Source organism: Corvus hawaiiensis, chromosome 11 (genome assembly GCF_020740725.1).
Source record: "Corvus hawaiiensis isolate bCorHaw1 chromosome 11, bCorHaw1.pri.cur, whole genome shotgun sequence".
NCBI classification, from domain to species: domain Eukaryota; kingdom Metazoa; phylum Chordata; class Aves; order Passeriformes; family Corvidae; genus Corvus; species Corvus hawaiiensis.
In genome coordinates, this window is record NC_063223.1 from 8,143,952 (window position 1) to 8,169,927 (window position 25,976).

Genomic DNA, 25,976 nt, shown 5'->3' on the forward strand with positions numbered 1-25,976 from the left:
GCCAGAACTTGTTCGTTCAACTGAAGCATAAAGATTCCAAATAATTAACATAAACACAAGTTTCATCTACGTTATGGAGATGGATTCCTGTCAGGTGGGTGTTCACTGTTTCAGTGTGCATAGCCAGATGCTCTAGTCATTCTTTTAGAGGACCTAGAACATTTATAATGATTAATCACATTTCTAAAGCGGTAATGTATGCTACCATCTGTTTAATTAAATCTCATACTTCCAGACATACGCCAGTCAACTCATAGGGGTCAAACACTGTTTTCCCCCTTTGTGCATTAGGGAAAAATTGGTTTATACCATTATACTTTTTATGCAGTCCTTCTGGTTTTAGGTACCAACCACTACTCGAGAGATGACTGACAGCATGACAGGAGACAAAGCTATTTTAAAAGGTAGGGATCTGACCTCTGATCTTGCCTTCTGTATAATTACTGTATGTTTTCTTAGCACCTGTTACTTTGCACCTGAGACAGCTGTAAGTATCTTATGCTAAAGTGAGCTAAGAGAACAAACTCAACAGGTTATGAAAAAACTAAACTTCTCTAGAAACATTTGCTCGCTTCTTCACATGCTTGAGTTCACATGCCCAGAGACTCGTTTAATTTAGTGTAAAAAAGGATTTTGACAGGGCTGCATGTATCATCCAATCCTGTCCATTGCATGAAATTTGTCACTATGATTTTTGGGTTGTTTTATACATGCCTAAAGCCTTTTTCACCCATTTTCTTGTACTGATTAAGGTCTTGGTTGAAATTGCTCAAAAAAAAAAAAAAAAAAAAGCAGCCTTAGGGATTTTAAAGGTTGTTATCTCCTACTTTCATTTCATAGCGACACTAAAGTATCTGAGTTTGAAATATTGCATTTAATGTAAACTGCTGAAGCATGCTTTAGATTTCAGCTTGAACTTTACATACCACAACTCGCACAGATTTGTGCTTTATTAGCATTGTTATTATGGTTTTTTCCTTAGTTTATTTGTTTCAATAAAGGAATTTCTGAACTGAAAAGATATTCCATGATGCAGTATCTCAGGAGACCTCCTGACCTCCAAACTGTACAAGGTGTTTGAATCCCACCTGCTGCCTTTTACCCAGAATGTGCCAACCCTCTTGTCCAGCTAGAAAGAGTGAACATTTCTGTTGCACTGATTCTTCTTCAAAGTGAGAAAAATTGTTCTAAAACATAATTATTTCTTCAAATATTGTCTGATCCTGAAGTATGTGTCGGGTTCCTTACACTGAGTAGCTGCTGAAAACTGCTGTGGACACAACTGAGGAACTATTTCAATATATCAGGGTACATCCATTCCTACTCAGATAGCACTCCCAGAAACTGGCCAGGTTGCCAGAAGGAAAATTACTGCATTTCTTTGCATTTATGAACTTGATGGCTGACTTATATTAGAGTGAGATTAAGCAGATTTATCACTTAGCTAATTTAGTAAAATTTTCATCTATCCAGTACTTGGCCATTTTGGTAAATCAAATTTAAACCTCAAATTCAAACTGTTTCTTGAAGGAGAATGACAACCTATTGTAGCCTCTAGTGAGACACTTACTGGCAAATATTTTCCTTGTCTTAATTAAATATGAGCCTGTTCTTGTCCTTGTGTCTTTTCCATCTCTATTTGGTTACATCAGTATTTAGGAGAATAGTCTTTCCTACAGAGGGTCTAATCCTTCTATCCAATAATGGCCAAATTCAGAAGACAAGGTAAGAGAACACTTATGGGGAAGAGCCTTAGGATAATCTGAACACTGATTTTCTGACTGGTTGTCATCATTAGGTTCTCAGTACAGGCACTGTTTATAACTTCTGCAACATTAATCTTGAGAAAAATTCCTTCTGCACATGGAAAGGAACTATTATGTAAATCTCCTCAAAAGTATTTCTAGAAGTCACCCTAAGTGAGATGTTCATCCACCTAAAAATATCTGCAAGGCTAAACAGTTCCTCAGCCAGACCTTCACGCCCTGTTCTGATGTCTACTACTGCTTCTGAAGCTGCAGAAGCTGCAGCAGCTCCATGCTGGCAGGAGAATGTATTTAAACTCTATTTGGGGCAGAATAAGAAAGGTCCTAATAAAGCTTTGAAGACAGAGGTTGTTGAGAGCCTCACAAGATGCACAGAGCTGATAGCATACTTTGTTGATGCAAATATCACAATTAGCACAGCTCCATTCTTTTCTGTTATCTGATATTTAACATTGTGACAAACTCTGGAGCCAAGGGAAGGTGTTCAGCTCAGAGAATTGGGGTTGTTCAGCCTGAAGAAGAGAAGGCTCTGGGGAGATGTTCCACCAGCCTTCCAGTAGCTAAAGGGGCTCCAAGAGAGCTGGAGAGGGACTTTTGACAAGAGCATGTAGTGACAGGCTTTAAACTGAAAGAGGTTTAGATTGGATATGAAGAAATTCTTCGCTGTGAGGGTGGTGAGACACTGGCACAAGCTACTCAGGGAAGTGCCCCATCCATCCCTGGAAGTGTCCAAGGCCAGGTTGGATGGGGATTGGAGCAACCTGGGATAGAGGAAGGTGTCCCTGCCCATGGCAGGGATTGGAATGAGATGGGCTTTAAGGTCCCTTCCAACACAAACCATTCTGTGAATCGATGATTCTAATTCACACTGTCAAAGAGGAGGATTCTTCATGCAGAAGGAATCTCATATGTGCTTTGGACACTGAATGAGTCAAAGAGCTTAGAAACTATAAGATGGCAGAGACTGATGGATTTGAGCATCAGAAGAGGATCCTGTCAAAATGTAGTTGGATTTGGTCCCCCTTGTATGTTCCTTTTTGGTTTGAATGCTTCCAAAGGGGACATCAATCCTGTTGGATATTTTTACAGAATCAAGCAGCTTGCAAATAGATGTCATAAACATTGCTTCATGTGCAATCTGTTTGGCAAATATCTCTTTACATAAAGGGATCTCTTTAAATAATTCTCATTATAAATATTGTAAGAATAGAAACAGTTATTGCACCAAAAAAAAGTCCATGATAGATTTTTCAAAGGGGTCACTGACCCAAAAGTCACTAAATAAAACAAGTATGCACAATGAATTGTTTAGTCACAAAATTTGGGCTTGAAAACTGCATGTGCCAAGGTGTAAGACCTTACACCTGGTATAATCCTGTCTTTGGCAGACTGTCTCAGACAAGGATAAAATAAAAGCATCCTGCTCACTAAAGCATCAAGGTTGATGATTGCTACAGCTGAAATGCAGGTCTAGACTGAACACAACATGATCAGCTAAGGCAATGTCTGTTCTGAACTGAAGAGTTTTATTAAAGAGGCCCGAAATAAGCAGGTAATTTTTAGAGCTAATTTCAGAAACGTTGCAAACTGAAGTCAGAATAAAACCTGCTTTCAACTTCCCTTAAAAATTTCACCTCAAGTATACAATCAGTCTTGAGTGTCTCCCTTATGACTCTTATAGTTGGGCATTCTGACTACAAACAATAACTAGTATAGACATATATTAAATGAAAACAAATAGATTTATCATTATGTGGAATTTTGGAATATTACATGGCTTTAATCTCTCTGACACATCTGAGCTGTTTCTTCTTGAACAGATGGTGACATTACAGTCACCACAAACACTGAAGAAAAATTGCAAGAAAATATAGTTTTACACACAAAATTTAGAGTTTGTGTGATGAAAAACATTGTTAGTGCAGTCTAACACTCCATTTTGAAACCTGTTCATATTTAAAACCTAAATCACAAGCAGAGTACACATCTTCAAAGCCTAATAATCCATGCACCAGTGAGTTATTGGAAGCAGGTGAAAGTAAAAATCCCTTAAAAGTTTTGCTAAAAGATTTGTCTTCATCATTGGTTTTCTAACATTTAGTGACTTTTAGGGCTCTTCTATAAAGGGGAGATTAAAAATGCATCTGTATGAGACTAGAGCCAGATGACCTTATTGTCCTGAAATTTCTGCCAGAAAAGGATCTGGAGTAAGAAAACCTCTCCACAATCTCACGTAGATCCACAGAGATAAAATCCTTTAGAAGAAGACTGATTACGACCCATGATCTGAAAAAGATCCCTTGTGGATTACTGATTTGGACATTTGTATATGTGGATGTTCAGGCTCCTAAAACATCAATGTAAACCCTGGGACTGTGCCCCACACAGCAGGATGGGTTCTGTCTTCTCAGGAGGCCACTGCCCCCAGCTTGTCACCTGTCACATGGATGGTAGATGTCACCATGGGAGGGGATAACTGGATGGCCATTAGACTCACTTGTTTTCTGTTTGATCTGTTAGATAACCCGAGACTGGTTCACTTAATGCACTGACTTAGAAAACGAATGAGTTTAGCAGTCTTTTGTAAATTGTTCTGGTATCCCTGCAAAGAGAAAGAAAACACGTCAGTCAGGATCAGGTAAAGAGCTGGAAGGTCTAGGTGCACTTGCAATCCAAATTTAATCCCTCAGATGATGGTTGAAGCCTCTACTGACTGTTTTGGACTTGTACATACACAAACCTGTGTCTGCCTAGGTTGTCCCATCTAGTGAAAAAAGACTCAGATTGGCAGCTACAGTTTAGCTGAGCTCTGAAGCTGAACAGATATTTGCTCTTTGTTTTCCCTACAGATATTCCATTTGGATTTAGCTGTTAGAGTTGATATTACCGTCCCCAGCCATGCCTTGACTGGGCAGGTGGATTGGTGAGCTCTTACAGCTTGGATACAGCCAGTCATGGGCTCACTTTCAAATATTAGGTTTGAATCCTGGGCTGTACAGGTCAAAGGAAAGGATTTAGCATATAAAACCTGCTATTAGACAAAATAGCAATCCTGCTCTGCACCCCATCAAGGCTGAAATTCATGTGGGCAAAATAATTGCAGTATCTTTAAGATCAAGTACCATTCAAAACAATAGAGATCATCATAATGGGAAATACATAATAGGGAAGTAATAAGGAATAGAAGTAAATTATATAAAATGCCTCTGGGCTGAAAAGCAGTAAGAGAAAAACTGAGGTAAACCATTACAGCATCAGATTAAAATACACAGTTGATCAGGTGATTGCCAGAAAAAGAAATGCTGTGTAAGAAAAAGTCCCATTTATAACTGCTGGATAGCTAAAGCAGTGCTTTCGTCCCACAGTAACATCTTAAAACAATTTCTAGAAGAGTTCTCTGCAGCTGGAAGGATTATCTGACTCTCACACAATTCCTGTTACTCAGGTTCATTTCTGACAGATGTGGTTCGTAAACTGAAAGTGATTGGTAGTTATTTTTGGGATTGCTGTAATGTAAAATTCACTGCTAACACAATTACATTCTGATCATCTGCTAAAGGAAAGTCTGAGCTACCCAACGAAAGTACAGTGTGCTTCTGGTTGAAGGCTCCAAGGGAGGTTGTCGTAGCTATTGGACCTGGAGGGAATTAGATGCATTTACCAGCTTTGGAAAGCTTCCAGCCTTTATCACCAAAGGCTGTTTGGAAGCACTCCTAAGAGCATCTGGAACTTATAGCAATATTTTCCAAAGGTTTGTTGTAGTTCATGCTTCTTGGGCAGTTTCCAAAGAACCTGGGAGATTTTACAGCTATTAGAAAGCAATGCAAAAGCCAGTGGCTGAAATTCATTTCCATTAAATCACAGGATTAAAATTTTCAATAAAAAGTCAAAGGAGGATGAACTTGGCATGCAATAAAATTGAGAGGTTCACCTGTGAGCTTCTGTGGCTGTGCTTCAAACAAAGCCAGCTCTGTTAGAGTAAGGCAGCCTCATCAGCAGTACAGTGACTTGAGCTCCACTTACCTACCTCCTCAGCTGTCCTTCTACTGTGGCATTTTGGAGGGTGTTTCACATTCTACTCATAGCAAATAATATGAGAAAATCCTATTTAATAACACATTTTAAGAACTTGTATGCAATATCTTGAAATCAATAGAACGGCAGTGGCTCACCAGCCCTCAGGACACACTCTGAAGCTATTATCACAAACTGTGGGGTTTTATTTCAGTTCCACTTGGCCAAATAGCAATCAGTCCTATTTCATGCTATAAAAATACACTATTTATGTGTGATCTTTAAGTCAGGGATGATTTAGATGGACAGGGGAGCAGGATAAAGTGATATAAATAACATGCTAGCTCATCTGACAAAAAACTAGTCAGCAACCTCTGCTTAACACTGGATTTCAAAGGACGAGAGGTTCAAGAGTAAATGGGGAAAAAAAGAAATTTGGGTTTTGAGATTCATCTTATCAAATACCCTGGATGTCTAGTGATGAAAACTGAGATGAAACACAACACTATACTGAGAATCAGTTCTTTAAATACTCACATGCTTTGAGGCTATATCCCTGAGTAACTTAAATCTGATATAATCCAGTCGCATCATATAACCTATATCTTAGTACCTACACAATACCCATTCATGGCTAAGCTGAAAAGAACTGATGCAAAGTGCTGCTCTAAATAATTATCCTCCTGGCTGCACCTCTAGGTAAGAGTTTTGCAAAGGTTAGTCAGATGGATGGGATGGATGCAAACAGTTACCCACAAAGCAACCAGAAATTTATGTAGATATAAAATTTAAGTGCCAGGAAACACACCTAAGACAGATACATGCTTCCTCCCTTAAATCTGTGGTTCTGATATTTCCCTGTGTGGGTAAGACTGAGAATTTCTGGCTTATCCTATCTGAAGCATCTCTACTTGGGATAAAAATCCTCCTCCAAATTAGCATCTTAGATATTTCACTCATACTGCCCTTTTCTCCTTGAAAAGGTAGTCTTAGAACTGAAAGAAACACTGCCCTCTCGCTATACTGGGGAAAGCAGGCTCTGATCCTTTGTAAGCTGCAGGGACTGCTTTATATCATCTATTACTTGCCTAGAAGGGGCTAAACAAGAAGATAAGGTCTTAGAAGCATGATTAATTTACAGACGCCTTCCAACTAGAATATAAACTGTTATCCAGAAAGATAAGCACGAATCTTGATTTATTTTTCATTCAAGAATGACTGCAGCAGTAGGAACAGCGGTTATTTCAGTTACTGTATGTGTATCACTCTTCCCAAGTAGAAAGGTCACAACACGGAACCTCTTCAAACCATTCTGCAGTATTCACTTTTCTGTGTGACCAGATGATTTTTGACCATGGAAGTTCCTTTGTGCAGAGAGACTGGGAGGTGACATGTTTGCATCTCAGCTGCCTGGAATCTGTTCAAATTCAGCTCACAGATGTTCTCCCTTTCTGTATTCAGTCCCAACACCCCAACCTGTCATAGCCTTGTCTTCCATTTTTCTTCACTGTCCCTGTGAGCTACAGTTGACAACTTGCTTATTCAAGCTTTGAGTAATATAGAAAAGCAATAAATTCACTAGAAATTGTATCAATTTTTCTTTTTTTTTTCTGTCTGGCTCAAATATCTGGGTGGCAGATCTGCAAAAAGTCTGCTTAACAATCCCCGTCCTTGCTTTCCATTTCCAGAAAGATTTTAGAAATGTTGTACCAAAGCATCCAATTTCTACTCTGTCTTACCTGCCACATCTCCACTCCACAGAAAGCACTGAAGGTGTTTGCTGCTGTAGATCTTCACTTTACTTTTCGGAGGCATCTTTCTGTTAGATCTCTGATAGCTGTCAGAATGTATTGCTTTCCTGCCTGATATTTGCATGGGTCTTCCATCAAATATTGCCATCCACAGCAATCCACCTGTCCGATAAGTGAAAATCTTCTTTTCTCAGCTCTTTTCCTGTAAACATTACTCTTCCATCTTTCTATATTCCTCCTACCTTCATCAGCTTTGATTTGGAGCTACACACACACAGACTGTACACACAAATACCAAGATGCTGTAGAAACAACTGAAGAAATTGAGGTGTCTCTCAAAACAATCATTCAGAGTTAGACTGGGAAACGTAATGTCTAATTTATCATTGCTGAGTTATGCATCATTGGTAATGTCAGCAGTGAATGTGCCTCTTTGAGAAGAAGGAAATGCCAAGTTTTTTGAATGCAGGATTGTCCCAGAAATGCCATCACATATGTTTCACAAGTAATACAAGACTGCAGCAAACTGGTGAACGTGCAAAAACATTCAGTAGTTTTCTTTTTAAGGATGGGTAACATTTTAACACTTATAACTTCAACAGAACATAGTGCATCTGGCTCTATTCTCTTCCAAGTGAACTGAATGCTCTCTGTAAGGTTGGATAATAAATACAGTGATATGCTATCAGTATAAATTGGTAAGCTGTAGCTGATATCCTTGATTCCCATTTAGTTAGGAAATTTTGTCTTGTAGTTATCCAGTAAAAATTAAGCACTTTAGATACTCATTCTAATCTTCTTCCCATTTTAACTCTATGTGAGCTAAACTGTTTAGGATATCAGTTCTTATGTCAAGTTTCACAAGAAAGGAGTATTTAAGAATTCAGATATTTGTTCAAATCCAGAGAGTCTCCACTTGCCTGAATGAAATAAGATTGTTATGTCCAAACTTTATAAGCCACTCTCAACCAGATTAACAGAAACAGCAAAACATTCAGCCAAATATCAGAAAAGTATTTCCCAGCAAGAGTTTAGAGAAGAGAGTCATTACTCCTTCCCAGGTATTGTTTTTTGCCAAGTGCCAATGTATTGGCTTAGATGATCCTTGTTTGACTCACAACTCATTCTTATAGTAAGAGGGAGGGGAAACAGCCCTGAAGGAAAGTGGTAAATGTATGCCAAGAAATTGCTGGGCATAAAAAAGCCACTGTTCTGCTTCCCTTCTGTCTAAAGAGGGTATGGATAGATAAGTTAAAGTGAGGGCATGGGAGATGAGTGTGTGCAGGGGACAACAGCACCACACACACCTGCCTTACTCACCACAACATGCACAGGGGACTGAAGCAGCTGCTCCTGAAAGAAGTGAATTTCAGAAGCTTCAAACTCTTTCCTCTAACAAATGGCAAGCTGTCTCAGGGAAAGACATCTGTGGCTTGCTCCTGGTGAAATTTTACTGTACTCACAAAGAAAAATTGTCTTTGCTCACAATTGCTTGCACAATAAATTCATGTATCCTTTGCAAACATCTCAAGATTTGCAGGAAAATACTAATGAAAGAAAGAGTGGGTCATTTCACTTAGTTCAAGTCCAGTGAGAGGGAGTGATGTTTGAAACCAGCAAGAAAGAAATTGAGGACTGAATAAACAAAAGAAAAATTTTTGCAAACAGCTTAAGAAACCCAGTCTGAAAACAGCCAAAGAGCACAGATAACAGCAAACTAAATAAGAGCTATGAATACATAACATAAATACATAAATACAAGCATATTTGATTTTGAGATTTTCAGATAAAAAGCCCGAACTTTCTCTCCTTGCTCTACTGCAGTTTGTTTGTTTTGCATACCAAAATTATTTTGGTTTGTCCATTAAAACATACTGCAATTTCTCTCCTCCAGAAACCCCCACTTTTCAGTGCAGTGACATTAGCTCTAGGAAGACACATGGCTTATTTCAGCTGAGATGTGCTCTGATCTACAGGAACTAATTAGAGCATTTTCTCAAGCTCATCTCTTTCTTCTCATTACTGGTGACCAAAGACAACTGCTGAGATATGATTATTACAGAACTGTCTGCTAGTGTATGCATTATCTTTACAGAAATAAATCAGCAAATACTACCAGAGTAAGGGGTAAGGAAGGCTTAGAAAAACAGCCAGTGGCAGAAAACAGGACCTACAAGAGTCACCTTAAGGCCAACCAAACTGATCTCTGCCAGAAACAGCTTCTGAAAGAAATAGTGTTGGGGGAAAGGAACACAGAAGAAATTGAGCCAGTGCAGGGTGATATGAGTGTTTATTCATAATGGCATTCATAAAATGATCAGAGAGCGGAAACATATTTTCTATGAGGAAAGGCTGAGAGAGTTGGGGTTGTTTAGCCTGGAGAATACTCTGGGGAGACCTCATTGAAACATTTCTTTGCTTTAAGGGGGCTTGTATGAAAGATTGGGGCAGACTTTTAATGGGGTTTGTAGCAACAGGACAAGGGGTATCAGTTTTAAATAAAAGAGATTCAGATTAGATATAAAGAAGCAAATGTTTTACAATGAGGGTGGTGAAACGCTGGCCCGGGTGTGATGGACATTTAAGGTCAAGTTGGATGGGGCTCTGAGAAACCTGACCTAGTTGAAGACACCCCTGCTCATTGCAGGGGTTGGACTGGATGGCCTCTAAAGGTCCCTTCCAACCCAAACTGTTCTATGGTGCTGTGATTTCTCAGTGTGGTGTGCAGGTTGTTGCAACAGATGGGTATTTCAACCAGTGGTTTCAGGCATGTCATATCTTCTGGAAGGCTGAACAGCTTCATCTGGAGAGTTCTTGAGTTCAATAAATTAGTGTTATTTACAAATTAGTTTATTTGTTTGGGGCCATTCCTTAGCACCATACTCTATGAGTGATTATATTTGACCTCAAAGTGACAGTTTGCTTCCTCTGCAAGTCCTTAATGCCTATGCAAAAGCAAACAATAATTACATAAAAAGCAAGGAAAAGGCAGGAATAAACTGTTCACCTATTTGAAATGTGGATCTCTACTAAAGGTATAGCATTTCTGCATTTGTGGTGCTTTTCCACATTCCTGCATGTTATGCCTTTTTTTATTGTCTGGCTGCGGGAACTTCTAAAAACCTGAAGCAAGTTGTCATAGAATCATGCTCTTACTGGACTGAGTGTCCCATGGAGTCAGCTGATATATCAGCACATTACAAAGACAGAATAAGATTAATGTGAGGGAAGTGCAGAGAGCTATTCACAATATTGGCACCGTTGTGCCCCTAAGAAGTGCAAAGGTTGCTCTGGCTGTTCAAACAGCCTTGCCTGACTGTATGTTTCAGACAAAGAGTAGGTTGCTTTGCTGAAGAGTGTTAATAAGACATGCCAGATCTTAACAGAGCCAGTCAATATGACAAATCCTGTAGCCTGGAAGAAATGGTCAGGGCAGAATTTAGCTTCAAAGAGCAAACCCAACACCAGAACAGACTCAAGTAATTATGAAATCTACTGTGCTGCACAAGCACACTCCACAAAGAGTATTTTAACTTCCCCAGTCCTTCAAAATATCACTTTTTTTCTTCTACTTCTAGAATGCAGTGGGACTTAAAAAGCATAAGTTTTTAAAAGTGACAGATTTAAATCCAAACCAAAATAACAACAACAGGAAAACAGGAAAACATCACACTGGGTTTATGAGGGAGAAGATCAGATGGCATTTTTACATGCAAATGATGAATAGCACAGTGAAAGAATTCAATATGATAAATGTGATGGTTCCTCTCTGCTATTAAACAAGTGTCTGTGATGCATTTGTCCATGCAAGCCTTACAATTCTATAGGAGATTGCAGAAGTTTCCCATGCAAATTTGCAGCTGCTGTAAATACAGAGGGGGATACAGAGCACAAGGTGATGACTGGTTGACCCAACAATCCAACAGAACTGATGGATTTTTTCACCGCCAAAGAGGGAAACCAAAAGGAAGATCCTTCTAGGTGTTTCTGTGGATTTTGTTTGGTTTCGGTTTTTTGGGGTTTTTTTAAAATTTTTAACATTTAGTTACTCCTAACACTATGTTTTGTTTTTCAGGAAGAACAGAGTCTATCACAGTCATGCACTGAGTTCTCAACGCAGCATTACTTTTCCACAATGCCACCAGCCAAGACTACACTAAAAAGTTTAACTTAGTCTCATTGTGTCTTTCAGGCCTGAAATAAAATTTACATAACTCAGGAATTGCCCCCTGAAGAGTTTCGTTTCTATTGTCAGCAGCTATGTGCTAGCAGGGAAAACTGTTTTCAGCAATATAAGCAGTGTACACCATCCCTTCACCAGGGGTCTCTACACCAGGATTGTAGCACAGGGACCTTCCCAATTGCACCTGATGACCAGTCCTTGTTTAAATTATCTTATTTAAAATAAGATGTGCCGGTTTGGAGAAATTTGGAGGAAAATATCCTCTGATAGAAAGCAGGTTACAACCAGCCCTCCCCCACCAGGTTCGGGAAAAAATGAATTTTCCTCAAAGGAAAGTGAAAGAGATAAAAACTATTTATTTAACAAACACACAGGAAAAGAATAATAATGCCAAATAATAAAACATCTTGCTCTGCTGAGAGAAACTTGGGAAAATTTCAGAATCCATCCGTGGATCTCTCTCCTCTCTTTCCCTCGGAGCTGGGACGGGGTGGGCTCCCTCCTCCACGGCCTCCACCTCGGTGGAAAAAGTCCCAATGTGTTCTGATGTTGAAACAGTCCAAAAAAGAAGAAGGAAAAAAAAAAAACAAAGTCCCAGGAAAACAAAAGTTCAACTCTCTGTCTCTCTCTGGAGAAAAAGGAGCTGAAAAACTGGCTGGAAAGCAAGCTGCTTCATCCCTCTCCTGACGCTGCTGTTAGAGGCAAGAGAGGTTTGTCTGTGTCCTTGAAAACATCAAAACAAACTGCAAACTGCTTTGAAAAGGTACACTTTTCTCTCCCCCCTCTCAGGCTCAGTTTAAAGGCACTGAAAAGCACAAAATTAATTTGTGGGCATAGAACAGTGATATGGGATACACGTCATAAAGTCACCCCAAGACAACCGAATAAAGAGTGACAACAAAATAATTTGATCACTTTCACAACCAACTAATTACTTTCTGATTTTTAGCACTTGGAAGCCAACATCCAAAGTCACCATCTTGCAGTCCCCAAAAACACAGAATTTTCCCTGCAGCCAATGAAGATTTTTCCAGGAAAGGCTGAAACAGCAAACCAAACACCCTGAACCTTATTGTCATAAGGAAAGACAAAGTGAAAATGAAATGAGGTAACCATAAATGTTCTTCTTGAAATGACACAAAAACTTTTAAATGGTGCTAGAAAGAAAGGGTCAGATTTCTAATGGAGAAATTCTGCAGTTGTTGTGTGTCCATGTTGAAGAGAAAGAAAACTTTAGTCACCACTGGAGAAGTGTCCTTGATTAGGGAAAAAAAAAAGGAAGAAACAAATAATGACAGCCAATTTCCAGTGCTTTTAGGCTATTTCATATCAAACAGTGTGATGAATGTAGCAATATCACTTTTGGCTATAGCACAAAAAATATTATCCTCTATAGACGCTGCCGCATAAAACAAAAATGCTTTTATTACCACTAGCAATGATGTGACATGCCTGATAAATGCCACTTTAAGACTCCTTTGGGTCCCAGCATCCCTTCACACTTATTATCAAGTTACTAATAGATTCTGTAGGTTTGACTGGCCATCATTTAGGAGTGTCATTTACTCTAAAATGACAGAAAAGTAAAATGTTCTAAAATGCTCAATTTTTCTCTTTTCCCTGACTGAGTGACTAATGAGTAAGAATAATAACTTTTATTCATGTTGTCTAGGTGATAAAATGGCCATTGTAGAATGATGAATATCAAGTAAAGATGTTTTCATTTAACACAGGCAGGGAAAAAAAACATGAACCTTTAAGTCTTAAAAATATGAAAGAGAGCAGGCAGCTATTTAAGTATTCACATCTCCTCTATGACAACTGAGTCTGTTTCCTTTTGTTATTAGTTTTCCTCTGAATGCAGAGAAGCACTGAAAACAACAGGGTCAGACATGTTACAGATTAAATTCTTCCTTGTAGCATAATACTGTCCAAAGGCTCCCACTGAGATTAACACCCCTTTTTTCTGGGTAATGTATAGACATACCATAAAGGTTAATTCCTGCAGTGAAGTGTAGAAGTTATGTAAACTAGACAGGCAGAAGATCAGAGAGATGCAAAAAAAAGGGAAAATAGTTGTGTAGTAGATACCTGGCAGAAATCACAGGGTATTATATTTAGATTAGAGATGATACTCTGGTTGCAGACATCTCAGAAAAGCCTTTCCAAATCACAACCATAACACCCAGCAGAAGATAATTTTCACCCACAGCTGGTTTCTATGCTATATTAGAGAACCAAGAGCGAAAAAAGAATATAAACCACGTCTTTATGCAAATTTAATTAATTGGAGCTGAGTCCCTAATTCTCTAAAGCCACTTCAAAACCCAGCATAAATTCTTGTCTGTATGAGAGGATCTGATCTCACCATGACAAAGATGCAATAAGTAATTCTATATTAACTACCTCAAAATAAATGTTCACCTGACCCTCTGCTCATCATGCATCCTTGTAGTTCATACTCAACCCCTCCACTTCTTTTCAAACCAATTGTGTGCTGGTAAAGTATAGGGGGTTTTAACATTTTTCTTTTAAAATTATCTTTCCCTAAGACAGCTTCACCTGTTCAGTAAGTTCATTTCCGGATCAAAGGCACAAAGCAATATTGTGTCTGTATAAACATGTCAGCAAGTAATCATATTCTAATGTTATTTAAAGTAAAGGGTTAATTTAGATCAGACCTGGTAGCAATTCCAATAAGTTCAGTGGAGATACTACTATTATATTGCATAAATTATATCCTGATTCAGTTTCATTGACTTCAGTATTGATTTTCATCTGGATGAGTTCACAATCCCAGATCTTTAGCTTTTCAGTTCTTCAGGGTGATTGAAATGTCACTGGAGAGCCAGTTCTGCCAAAAAGGGATTAAGTGAGGCAGCTCCGAGCAAGCGTCTTTAGTCGTTCTCCTTGAGATGAAGAAATTCCATCAGGAAAAGAGCCTGGAGGACAACGGGTTTTATGGTGAAGGGGATGAGTGGCCAACACCCCAAATTGACTCACCAGGCAGAGCAAACTAAAGACTGTGAGAGATTAAAGCATCCACTGTCACAGCCTCAGAAAAGGAGTCAACTCTGCAACTTCTTCAGGGATAGTGCCACAGCCTCTGATCCACTCTGAGAAGATCAGAGTGTCACTGCCACTGTGCTTCGTGTTCATTAGACAGACCTCGAAACACCAGCTCTGCTCACACAGTGGTCAGTTCTGATCATAACAAGTTCCTTGGCAAAGAGGAGAAAAAAACCCAAGTGTATGATCAGAAAGATCACAAAATGTTGCTCTGGCTGTATTGCAGGCTGTGTAATGTAAACTCTATCAAATAAACCCTCCCAGATATTTTCCTACTCTCCGATTACTGCACTAGAAATGCTCAATAATGTTCAACAAATGTATGAAAACAGCATATGTCAATCCAGCATTTTCTTCAAACTGTTCTATTTTCAGTTCCTGTTTTGTTCAATTAACACTGCTATCACTGACTCACTCTCATTACCACTGATCCTCTTCAGGAGAACAGAAGGAGTTTTCGTTAGCACTGAAAATCTATAGTTCACAGAATATTCTGAGTTGCATGGGACCTGCAAGGATCATCAAAGTCCATGTCTTGGCTCTGCACAGGAAATCCCAAGAATCACACCATGTGCCTGAGAGTGATGTCCAAACACTTCTTGAACTTGCTCAGGCTGGTGCTGTGACCACTGCCCTGGGGAGACTGTTCAGTGCCCAACGACCTTCTGGGGAAAGAACCTTTTCCTGATATCCAACCTAAACCTCTTCTGCTACAACTTCAGGCCATTCCCTCAGGTCCTGCCACTGGGCACCAAGAGCAGAGATCAGTGCTGCCCCTCACAAAGATTTTGAAGAACCAATGAGGTCTCCCCTCAGTCTCCTCTTCCCCAGGCTGAACAAACCCAATGCCATCAGCTACTCCTCATACAGCCCCTCCAGACCCTTCACCATCCTCGTGGCCCTCTTTGGATACTCTCTAATAGCTGAATGTCTTTTTTATATTGTGGTGCCCAAAACCTCAAGGTGAGGTGGCACCAGGGCAGAGTAGAGTGGGATTGTGTGTTAGAAATCATTTGTAAAATTATTTTTTCAGTCCTAAAGACAAATTCATTTTATACCAGCCTAGAAGACTCCCTTGCTGTTAAATCATCATCACTGAAAACATCACTGAAAGGTCATTTTGTCAGTGTTCTCATTCTATATTGCCAGACCCAAATTTCCCATGCCTGCCTGGATCTCTCTGCCTGAGGCACTTTCTTTCCTTGTTGCTCAGGTGAAGGCAGCTGCTATGTGGATATACTTTACAATGTGTTTTGAAATTATTCTCTAAATAAAAATTGGGTTCTGTAGGCTGCAATAGGCAAGTATAAATAAAGAATATGTCTGGTTTAAATGGAGTGAGTAAAATATACATCCCTAACATAGAATAAGAAACATTTCTGGATAGAGGCAGGAAGGTAAACCACTTTGTTTTAAGAAAAAGCTAACACTAACGAGCACTTCTAAGATGGATTTGTATTAAAATTACCCTGAAAAGATTTTAAAAACAAGTATATTAAAATGTTCATGTGAAATTGTTATGAATTTTTGTCTGAGGAGCAAGTTGTCTTAAAGATTCCATTTTCTAACAGAACTATATTCACTCTATGAAATATTTTGCATTATATTTTAATTAAAGTTATAATTACAGAACTAAATATAATTAGCTTCTTTCTTCAAAAGAATTGGAAGTGAACTTACTTTATTAAATTTTCAATTTGTTTCCTGCAGTGTTACATAGTTTATTCTAATTAATTGAATGAGATCTCATAAATATTTTATCAACATAGGGATGTGATTAACAACTCGAGTTTTGTGTGGTTTTCTTTTTTCTTTCCAGCTTTCTTCTTCTCTGCATTACCATTTCCCCAGTTTTCATGTTCACTCTCCTTCCTTTGGTGACAATTTAAGTATGGGAGGCCTGCCAGAAACCCCCACTTCCACAGCAAAATGTTGCATTTTTGCAGTCTCGGCTGTAAGAAGCCATTTTTACCTTCTCTTCAGGAGTGTTAGTTATCTAAGGAAGCCCTCATATAATACAGGCCATGAATGTGACACTCATTTCTTGGGTGATTTATGACTTCCACACTGAATAGCTTCCTGCAGAATCTCCTCTGCTTTTGGGGGGTGTGTGCAGCATATTTGTTTATTCCCTGAGGAGATAAAGCAGAAAAGAGTAAAAGAGATTGTAACCCCCCATTAGCACACCCTACTCCAGAGATTACAAAATGAAGCAGAAGGTGCATTTCACACAGTTCCCTAGTCCCTGTTGTGTTGCAAAGGGCTCAATTTTCACATGGCATCAGTGAGATTTAGACTTGAGGGTGCTGAACAGAGCCATTGCGTTTTGAGCCTCTGCCTCACCTGTTCAGCCTCCTGTGTGGCATGCAGACATTCAGCAGGACAGAAACACCCACACTGTGCCCTCAGGCCCCTCGTACAAGATCAGAGCTGCCATCAGGGGAAACCACACCAAGGGCTTCACAGGCTCAAAAGGAAAGAGGCAACCCCTGCTTCAAAGCATGTCAAAGCAGATAAAAATAGAAGGAGGACATGGAGGTGAAGGGACCTGCCTGTAGTTACACACTGCATCAGGACAAACATGAGAATTCACTCTCCCAATCCCCAACCCAGTGTTTCCTCCCTCCCCATCACTGCTGGAATGGGATGATTACAGTTCATGTTGGAAATGCTGCTCTGCAAGCCAAAGTGAGAGTAGATAAACTTACCAGTATGGATAGCTAAGCAAATAAACAGCATGTTGACATCAAACAGAAAAAAAATATAAGTACAACTGTATATAAAATGAATAGTCAGGAAGAAAGAAAACAATCATTATAGTTCTTTACCAGATTAAATCTGTCAGCCCCTACTTTAAGGGGGAAAGAAAGTCTCTGCCGTCAGAGAGTAGCTCCAGATTAATTTAATTAAGCACTGCTTTAATAATATCAAAAGAAAGATTGAGCTGTTACCATGACCTTTACCATGCAGCAATTTCAAAGGTATGGGATAAATGGAACAAAAAAGAAATCCATATATGTTTTAACTATTCATTGAGCTTAGGCAGGAATTGTGTCACTAGCCCATCTTGTATCGTTGACAGCAACAGGCTGAGTATCTTTTAATATCTGAAGAACAAATTGTTTTCTTGCAAGCATATTTCAAAAGTCCCCGTGACACTAGCTGCAAGTGGACACATTTCTTCCTGGTAAAAAATTTCCCCTAATCGTTTTTCCTGTCCATGCATTCCTTACTATTTATTCTTTAATTTAGGGCAGATTTGGAAGTAGAAAAGTGAGTCAGATTTGTTTCACATGCTATATGTTGTACAAAACTGAGTAGTCTTCATCTGCATGCACAGTAATGCTGCTTTTGAATTGTAAAATAAATGAATGGAAGTCATGTTGACAAGAACCTTGCACTGATGATTCAGTGATCCTGTTGTACTGTTAGTGTTGTTTTCCAAAGTCTAACACTATTTTCCAATCAAATTTTGATTGATAGATGAAGTTAACCCTGATGTTTGCAGGCACTTCTTGTAGAGGTTGGAGCTGCGACTGTTGATGCCAGACCTGGATTTGACCTGAGATTTGCTCTATATTTATGTCTTCTAATGACTCCAAAGTAGCTTTATTGTGCTTGGATCTTCATCTTCTCTTAATTTACTTTACTTGTTTGAAATCAAGTAGACTGTTACTTGCACAGCTGCAAAGGTAACAACAACAGCAAATGTAATTTTTATGTGGAGAAAGTCCACATTTCTCAACTCCTAATACACCAAGAAAGATGAAAAGGCCAGAAAGCTTGTTCTGCTGTTAAAATGACAAGATTATGGATATTTTTTAAAATTATTACAAGACAAGCCTGGGATTCACATGTAATATTTAAAGTACATCCAACATACTTTAGGCAGCACATTATTAATGCCAAATGAAGTATATTCTCCAAGTACATATTTACAACTCTCCAGTATTACAGCTCCAAGTGGAGATTCCTTCCCTGGCCTATATATCCCACTGTGGGAAACATCTTGCTCCTTCTTAGGGTAATGCAACCTCCCACTTTCCTAATTCAGAATTTCTGGCCTTTCATTGGCTGGGTGCTCTCCTGGTCAGAATAACATTTTTATGGTTATTTGAGAGGGAACTTTGTGTAATATCAGCGTCAGCAAAGGCAGCTGGGCCAGCTTCCAAACCCTTAAAATTCCCTTCCCACAATGCTTCAACACACTGTGGCATCACAGTACTATCACTTTATCTGGTAAAAAGGTATTTTATCTCCTTCTCTTGTTTTACTTTGCTTTCACAGCCACAGTCTCATCTTTTACCTTGTAACATAACTTCAGATACTTTTCCTGTTACCACATTCTTTATTGCTTGCTGCAGATTTTTTTCTCAACATATGTGGGAAACAGTCTTCACACTTTTCTTTCCATTCCACATCCTTGACATAACGGGTAGTTTGAACAGTTTGCATATGTACACACAATGGAGAGGGGGATCTGTGCTGACAAAGGGATGGATGCTTCAAGCATTTTGTTGAAACAAATTTTAGAGAAGGTTCTATTTAATTTTTTACGGTTTGGACATGATTTGAAACCCAGATAGTATTAATTTATTTGTAAAGTTAACCATTGTCAACACTGTAGTATTTCTTTTCTTGATTTTCACCCACTCATGAGGGAAAGAACAACTGAGATCACTGTGTTTGGCATGGGGCAGGCAGGTGCTCAGATCCCTCCAGGGAAGAGGCTCCCAGCTTTGTGGGCTCAGGCGATCCCTTTACACACTCATGGCAGAGGGTCCTGGAAGCTCTATGGATCTACAAAGCCACACTGAAAAGAGAATTATGGGTTCAGGGAGCTGACACAGGGCACACCATGCCAGCTCTGCTGTGTCCTAGAGAGATGTTGAATTATGAGATGGAGAATAAGTCATGTCATACTTCTTGCTACCCATTTGTCCAGAATAGTTTCTATTTCATATCTCCCTTTTTTTTTCCCAGCAAATTTATTGATGATAGAAATATTATGAGCTGGGCTATGCCAAGTAGGAATATTCTAATAGTGAAGAGTCCTTGGAACAACTGCAAGGACTTTGAAGCAAGATGTAATAAAACCAGTTCTGAATGTTTCCAGGTTGTGATCACTTTTGTAAGAGAGGACAAGTGAACAGGTATTTTGATGCTGGAACTTAGATGAGTATAATTTTTAACTCTAGCTGTAACTAATCCACAACCTGGATTTTTCAGCCTTTGGGGTTTTGTCACAGCATTCACGTGGCATTTGTACCACAGTATCTTGATCAGCAGGTAGCATCTGTCTTGAGTTTTGTTCTATTTAATTTGATAAAAGTGGAGCTCATGCAAAGACAACTAATTGGGGAGCTGAATACACAACCTACCACCCACCATGTGCCATTACTGGAAATAACTCCACAAAGAAACCACATTTGGTGCTGAAAAGCTAGGACAGCTTTAACTCCTGATAGCATTCTCTGTTTCATTATCTCTCCATGACTTGGCACGCTTTTTGTGACACAACCCCTCCCCCCCCCCCCCCCATACACTCCCTGTGCAGCAGAAATTGATCCAAAGGCATTCTGAGTAAGGGACCTTTGAAATCCTAGAACTGCCATACCCCTGGCTTTACACTGGCTTCAAGAGTGGGAAGATTGGCAACAAGATGCAGTCAGAGCAAAGATAGTCTTCCTCTGTATGCTATGGCACCAAGATGATTATTAGACCAAAAATTTATTGAAGAGATACCCCATGGTCTAATAATACACAGTGCGCAAACATTGTTTAATGCACACAGCAATTCCTGTGCTAGGGCTTCACTTTGTGGGACAAAAGACAGACATGACACTGGGACAGGAGCAGATAAATAAACACATCAAGGAACTGATGTCCTACAGGGTCACCTTTTATCTTCTTGGAGAATGATAGAGGAAGACCCTTGTAACTGCTCCAAGCCAACTTCCTTTCAAACTGTTGGGGAAAGTATTGGCTGTCCTTGTCCATTTTCTTTGGCCGTCACAGGCTCTTCTCTCACACCTCTGCAGGGCACTGCATGACTAGGCAGGTTTCAGTACAAGGAAACACCAGGTCTTTACAGCATTCCTGAGAGAAACAGAACAAAAAAGAATCCATATCTGGCTTTTCCAGAAAGCCTCTGCACAAGAGCATATCTGTGCTCATCCAGGGCAGAGCAGTTCAGAGGGACAGACTACCTGGGGCATTTATCCTACCACAGTCAGTGTGTTGATACACCTGTGGCTTTAAACAAGCTGCCAGGACCAGCCACTGCTCTGTGCATCCATCCTGACTTTTCCCGCAGGCACTCCTGAAGTCCTTACTTTGTAGCCGCAATTCAGGTTAGGTTCTAGTTCAGTGTCTTTTTCCCATATCAATTCATCTCAACACTTCTGTCTCTACAAAGAAACTCTCAGTGTGTTATCTCACTTTGTGTTTCTAGATGGGATCAGTATGGCAGTTTCAGAGCGATGCTTTATTTTACTGTCACCTGGAGAATGCCCCATCTCTTCTCCCCCTTCTGATTTACATAAAACAACATAGGATAAGTGGAAACTGTAAAGTTTTTATTTTAGAGGCACCGTCACTAAAATGTCTTTAGAAGCTTCCAGAACAATAAGACGTCATCTATTTCTTTTGCCCTTATCATTTCCCAGTTACAGACCTACAAGCTATGGGTGAAGCCAATGTAAAAGAATATCCTTTTCTCTGCAGAGATTTGTTTCACTGAGGACCAGCTCCCCTGGCCTTCCACACCTTGAATCATCGGTGATCTACTGCTGAAGATCTGGACCCAAAAATAACTAGAATCACTCCAGAAAGGACATTCAATCTCTACTGGATTATGTCCTTGACTCTTCACTGCCCACTCAAATTCTCGTAACTTTGTGTTTAGACACTTCTCAGGTGTCATATTGATTTTAATAAAGAACTTCCTGAAAATTAAAAAATCTGCATGTTTTTTCACCATTACCATGGAGATCCTTGAATGACCTGCTATCAATATAGGCTAATTAAGCAGGAATTTCCATTCTTCACATTACTCACACATTTGATCCAATTTTTTTGTCTCTTGGAAGTTTCCCTAACTCTTAACGTATTTTGCTCATTTAATGCAATTAGAATTCAACATAGGTCTCAGAAATCAAGACAATAAAATCACATCTCACTGTAACTTTAAAGCTGTCACAGAAGCTCAAATTCTTTCCTAAAATCTTTCTTTTTCTCCAATTAACTATGATATATTTACTGCTTATTTTCCAACATTAAATGCTTCAGTTCAAAAGTGCACTAAGCAAATAAGTAATGTGCAAGGCTTTTTAGTGTAATTCAAAGGAAATCCTGAGAACCTGTGACACCTTATTTTTCAGTAAGAAGAAAAACACAATTGTGGATAATTTAAATCAAACTACTTTGCAGATTTCTGAACACCACAATTCTAATTCTGTAGCCATAATTTTCACTTTACAATGTACTTTCTAGAAGCCAAAATGAAAATTTTAAGAGTTTTGAATACATGTGGGTGTGAAAATGCTATCAAGGGAAGCACAACTTTTTTACTGATTTCTAGAAGCTGTATTCCCATATCAAAGAGTCGGATTTTTCCATCAACTTGCTTTCGCCAAGCAGCTGAAAGCATGAAATAAAAAGAAATGGAGGAGAGTGGTTCTGTTTTCAAGAAAATAATGTGGAAATGTGCAAGTTCATTAGTGAACAGGATTATTTTGCAATTAGTTGGTGTTAGACACAGAGGCAAAGAGACATTAATCACAATGACCATTGTGAAAATCCAGTGTGACCAGTGGCCTTCAATATTCTGTGGGAAAGTGTTTGCAGTAGCTTTTAATGCCTTTTCTTTTGGATGTTTTCAGAAACCATATGATGTAACATTTTTTTATCGGCAAATGTCAGTTATGCAATATGAAAGAGTTCACAAGACAGGGTTAGCTTCAATATATTTCCCTCCACACATTTCTGACTCACACAAAATACCGAAATTAGCAAATACCTTGTTTGCCAAGAAGTTTCATTTCCTGGTCTAATAGACTGTTAGTTTTTCAGAATTATTGAAACAAGGAACTTAAGTGAGACAGCATGAGATGGTCAGTCACTTTGGATTTTTCCATTTTCAATTTTATCCTACTTCAAAACTATTATTTCTAAAATTTTACAAACTGCTGCAGACTGGGAAACCCATTTCCCACCCAGGAGCAGTGTCAGAAACTTCTGCTTCCATCCAGGTGTTCCTGCAGAGGGAGGTATGTCTGATTCTGCTGCACACTCTCATTCGGAAATGATTACAAATTGCTTGATGTTTTTTTCCTCCCACACTGGAAAACGTTGGTTATTTAGCACTGGAAATTCAGGATCTTCTGGGCATGTTTAACCCATGTAGGCATCAGGGAACAGAGTTAGAAGAAAAATATTATATTCTGCCCAGGGTTTGATAGATATGACTCTAATGGACTCAGATATAACTTTGATATGAAAAAAGAAAGGGATGGACAGCAAGTGATTGTACAAACTTTAGGTAAAGTTTATTACCACTTTACCATCCCTGATCAGTCTGTGCCTGTGCTGTACTTGCTCACTTGCATCTCTCTTGACAGTGTGAGCTCTGACCTCACAGAAACAATCTGGTGTATATCGAGCACCTGAGAGCTAAAGATATTTCACAACAGCACAAAGTGAATAAGCACAAAGTGAATATACCATGGAAGCATTAGTTCTGCTGGGAGGAATGGAGATGGTACAAGGGACACCACAGATCTATGAACACCCTTAAGGGACCTCTCACATTTTTATCATTTTATAATCACTTTAGCTGCTCCCTGTGGAAAGGGGGAACTTCTAGGAAACCCCAGGAGACTCTGATGACCACTAGCAACTCTATAAAAGGGAAAGAAGTTCAGCTAGCAGCAACCAAAACTAAATATCAGCCACTGTAAGTGTTCTGGAATTCCAGCTCATCTTTCTTGCAGACAAAGCCACAGAAGCATATCTGTCCTTTCTTCTACCCACCTACAACCTTTCCTGGGACTTTGCAATCCAAGGAAACAGAAACAGATTTTCCCCTACAAGGAGCAAAATTGGACAGGGTAGAGCCTTGCAAAGCATATTTGCTTGCTGGTTTGTTCCTCATGTGCGGGCTGGAGTGCTCTTTGGTGAGGACTCACTAGATATGCTCGTCAGAAGAGGTGTTATTCTGGAGCAGGAGCAGGAGCAGGAAGTTGAAGGCTCCTGCTAACAGATGGAAGAGCAGCCCCAAGCCTGCTTTAAGCCATGCCCAGGAAATGGTACTCATGCTCTCAGCTCCATACTGACTTGAGGGGAGGCTGAACATGGCACTAAGGAAGCACATGGCTTAGGAGTTTGCAGAGGGGATTGGAAGAGAGAGCTTGCCGGCTCCACATGAAGCACACTAGAAGCATTATTCAAATATTAATAACAGCTGCTAGAAATTTGGAAGAGACAGACAATTGAAAAATGCCCTGTGCATCTGCCTTTCTGTAACCATGTGCCCAACACATACTCTGTCTCTGCCAGGAGCAGAATTCCCTCTCTGCAAGGCAGCACAGTTGGCACAAGTGCATACCTGGATCAGAGCTGGTATGTGCTGCAGTTGTTCTGTGCTCCCAAACCTCACCACACGCACTGAAACCCCCCCAGCACTGCCAGAGCACAGCCTGGGGGACAAGAGAAGGTAGATTATTATTCCCTCTTCTCTGGACAGAATAACACAAGGAACTGAAGAGTTCTTACCATTTTTCTAGCACTCCTGGCTATAGATGGAAGTATACAAGTATAAGTGAAATGTTTCCGAGAATTTAGCCCCTCAGTGGCTACTGCACTTTTCTCCTGCAGGTGGTGCAAAGATAAAGCTGCCTAAGTAAGGGCCATCAGCTCTTTGGATGGATTAGACCCCTTTTGTTAAACCAGCTGGTTCAGGCAGCAAAAATGTGGCAGTCACAAAAGTGCCATCCATCTCAGTCAATCTGGCACTGGGCTTCTGAAATTGTCTTGGGGTGACTTTATGATGTGTACCCCATATCGCTGCCTATGCCCAGAAATTAATTTTTGTGCCTTTCTGTGCCTCTAAACTGAGCCTGAGAGGGGGAAGGAAAAACTGAGCAAAACTTTTTCAAAGCACTTGGCAGCTTGTTCAAGGTCACACAGAGATAGCAATTTTTTTTTTTCCCAGCTGCTGCATGGGAGGGAGGAAGCACCCGGCTTGCTGCTCCCAGGTCAGTTTTTGGCCAGCTGCTTTTTCTCCGGAGAGAGACTGAGAGTTGAATTTTTTTTCCCCTTCCCTGGAATTTCAGATTTTCTCCCTTTTCTGCTGGACTCATTCAATATCAGAACACATCGGGAGAACTTTCCACCAAGCACAGAGGGCCTGGCCCTGGGCCAAGCCCCAGCTCCGAGGAGACCAAAGGGAGGACTCTGACACTTTCCCAGGTTTTTTCTCCACAGTGAGAGATTTTATTATTTAGCATTATTATCCTTCTCCTGTGTGTTTGTTAAATAAATAGTTTTTATCTCTTTCACTTTCCTTTGAGGAAAATTTATTTTCCCCTAACCTGGTGGGGGAGGGATGATGACCTGCCTTCTCTCAGAGGATCTATTTCTAAATTTGGCCAAAGGGGCACAGAAATGAACCCTGTTGTTGGGGCTGCAGTGTGGCTCAGAAGAGGTGGTCTAAAGCTACCATAGATATGCTGATAAACTCTGCAATCATGGCAATGTAGACACACTTGGAGATTACACATGGATCGCTGCCAGAAGGAGGGAAAGAAGTGTACCACAGCAATATTAATAACTGTGTTATCAGTCTAGCGTGTTATGTCTATCTGCTATCCACTATCACTGTATTTACCCATTTTGTTGCAGTCAACAGTTCTGAAGGAAATTCTCAATTTCAGCTCCACCCTATAATCACCGAAGAGGAGACCTCAATTGTCCCAGAAAGTTTGTAAGTGAAGCCTATCAGACAAAAGAAGACAAGGAAACTGTTGGACATTGGTCACTGGCAGTGGAGGACAGAAAATGCCAAAGAGGCTGGAATTAATGTAGATCTCTTGAACCTTAGTCTTAAAATCATTCTAGCTCTTCCCTCTTTATCTCTGAGCACTGTAAATTGGGTTAATGACCCTACAGCAGCAGACTCAGAACTGAAATCTC

General features: G+C 39.8%; 1 long non-coding RNA gene across 1 annotated transcript; it reads left to right on the forward strand.

Annotated features, from left to right (window-relative positions):
* Positions 1–10: 10 nt before the first annotated feature.
* On the forward strand, positions 11–21,656 carry LOC125331695. The gene is made up of 3 exons (XR_007206162.1): positions 11–94; positions 344–404; positions 21,510–21,656. It is a non-coding gene; the product is annotated as an uncharacterized LOC125331695 (long non-coding RNA).
* The last annotated feature ends 4,320 nt before the right edge of the window (positions 21,657–25,976 follow it).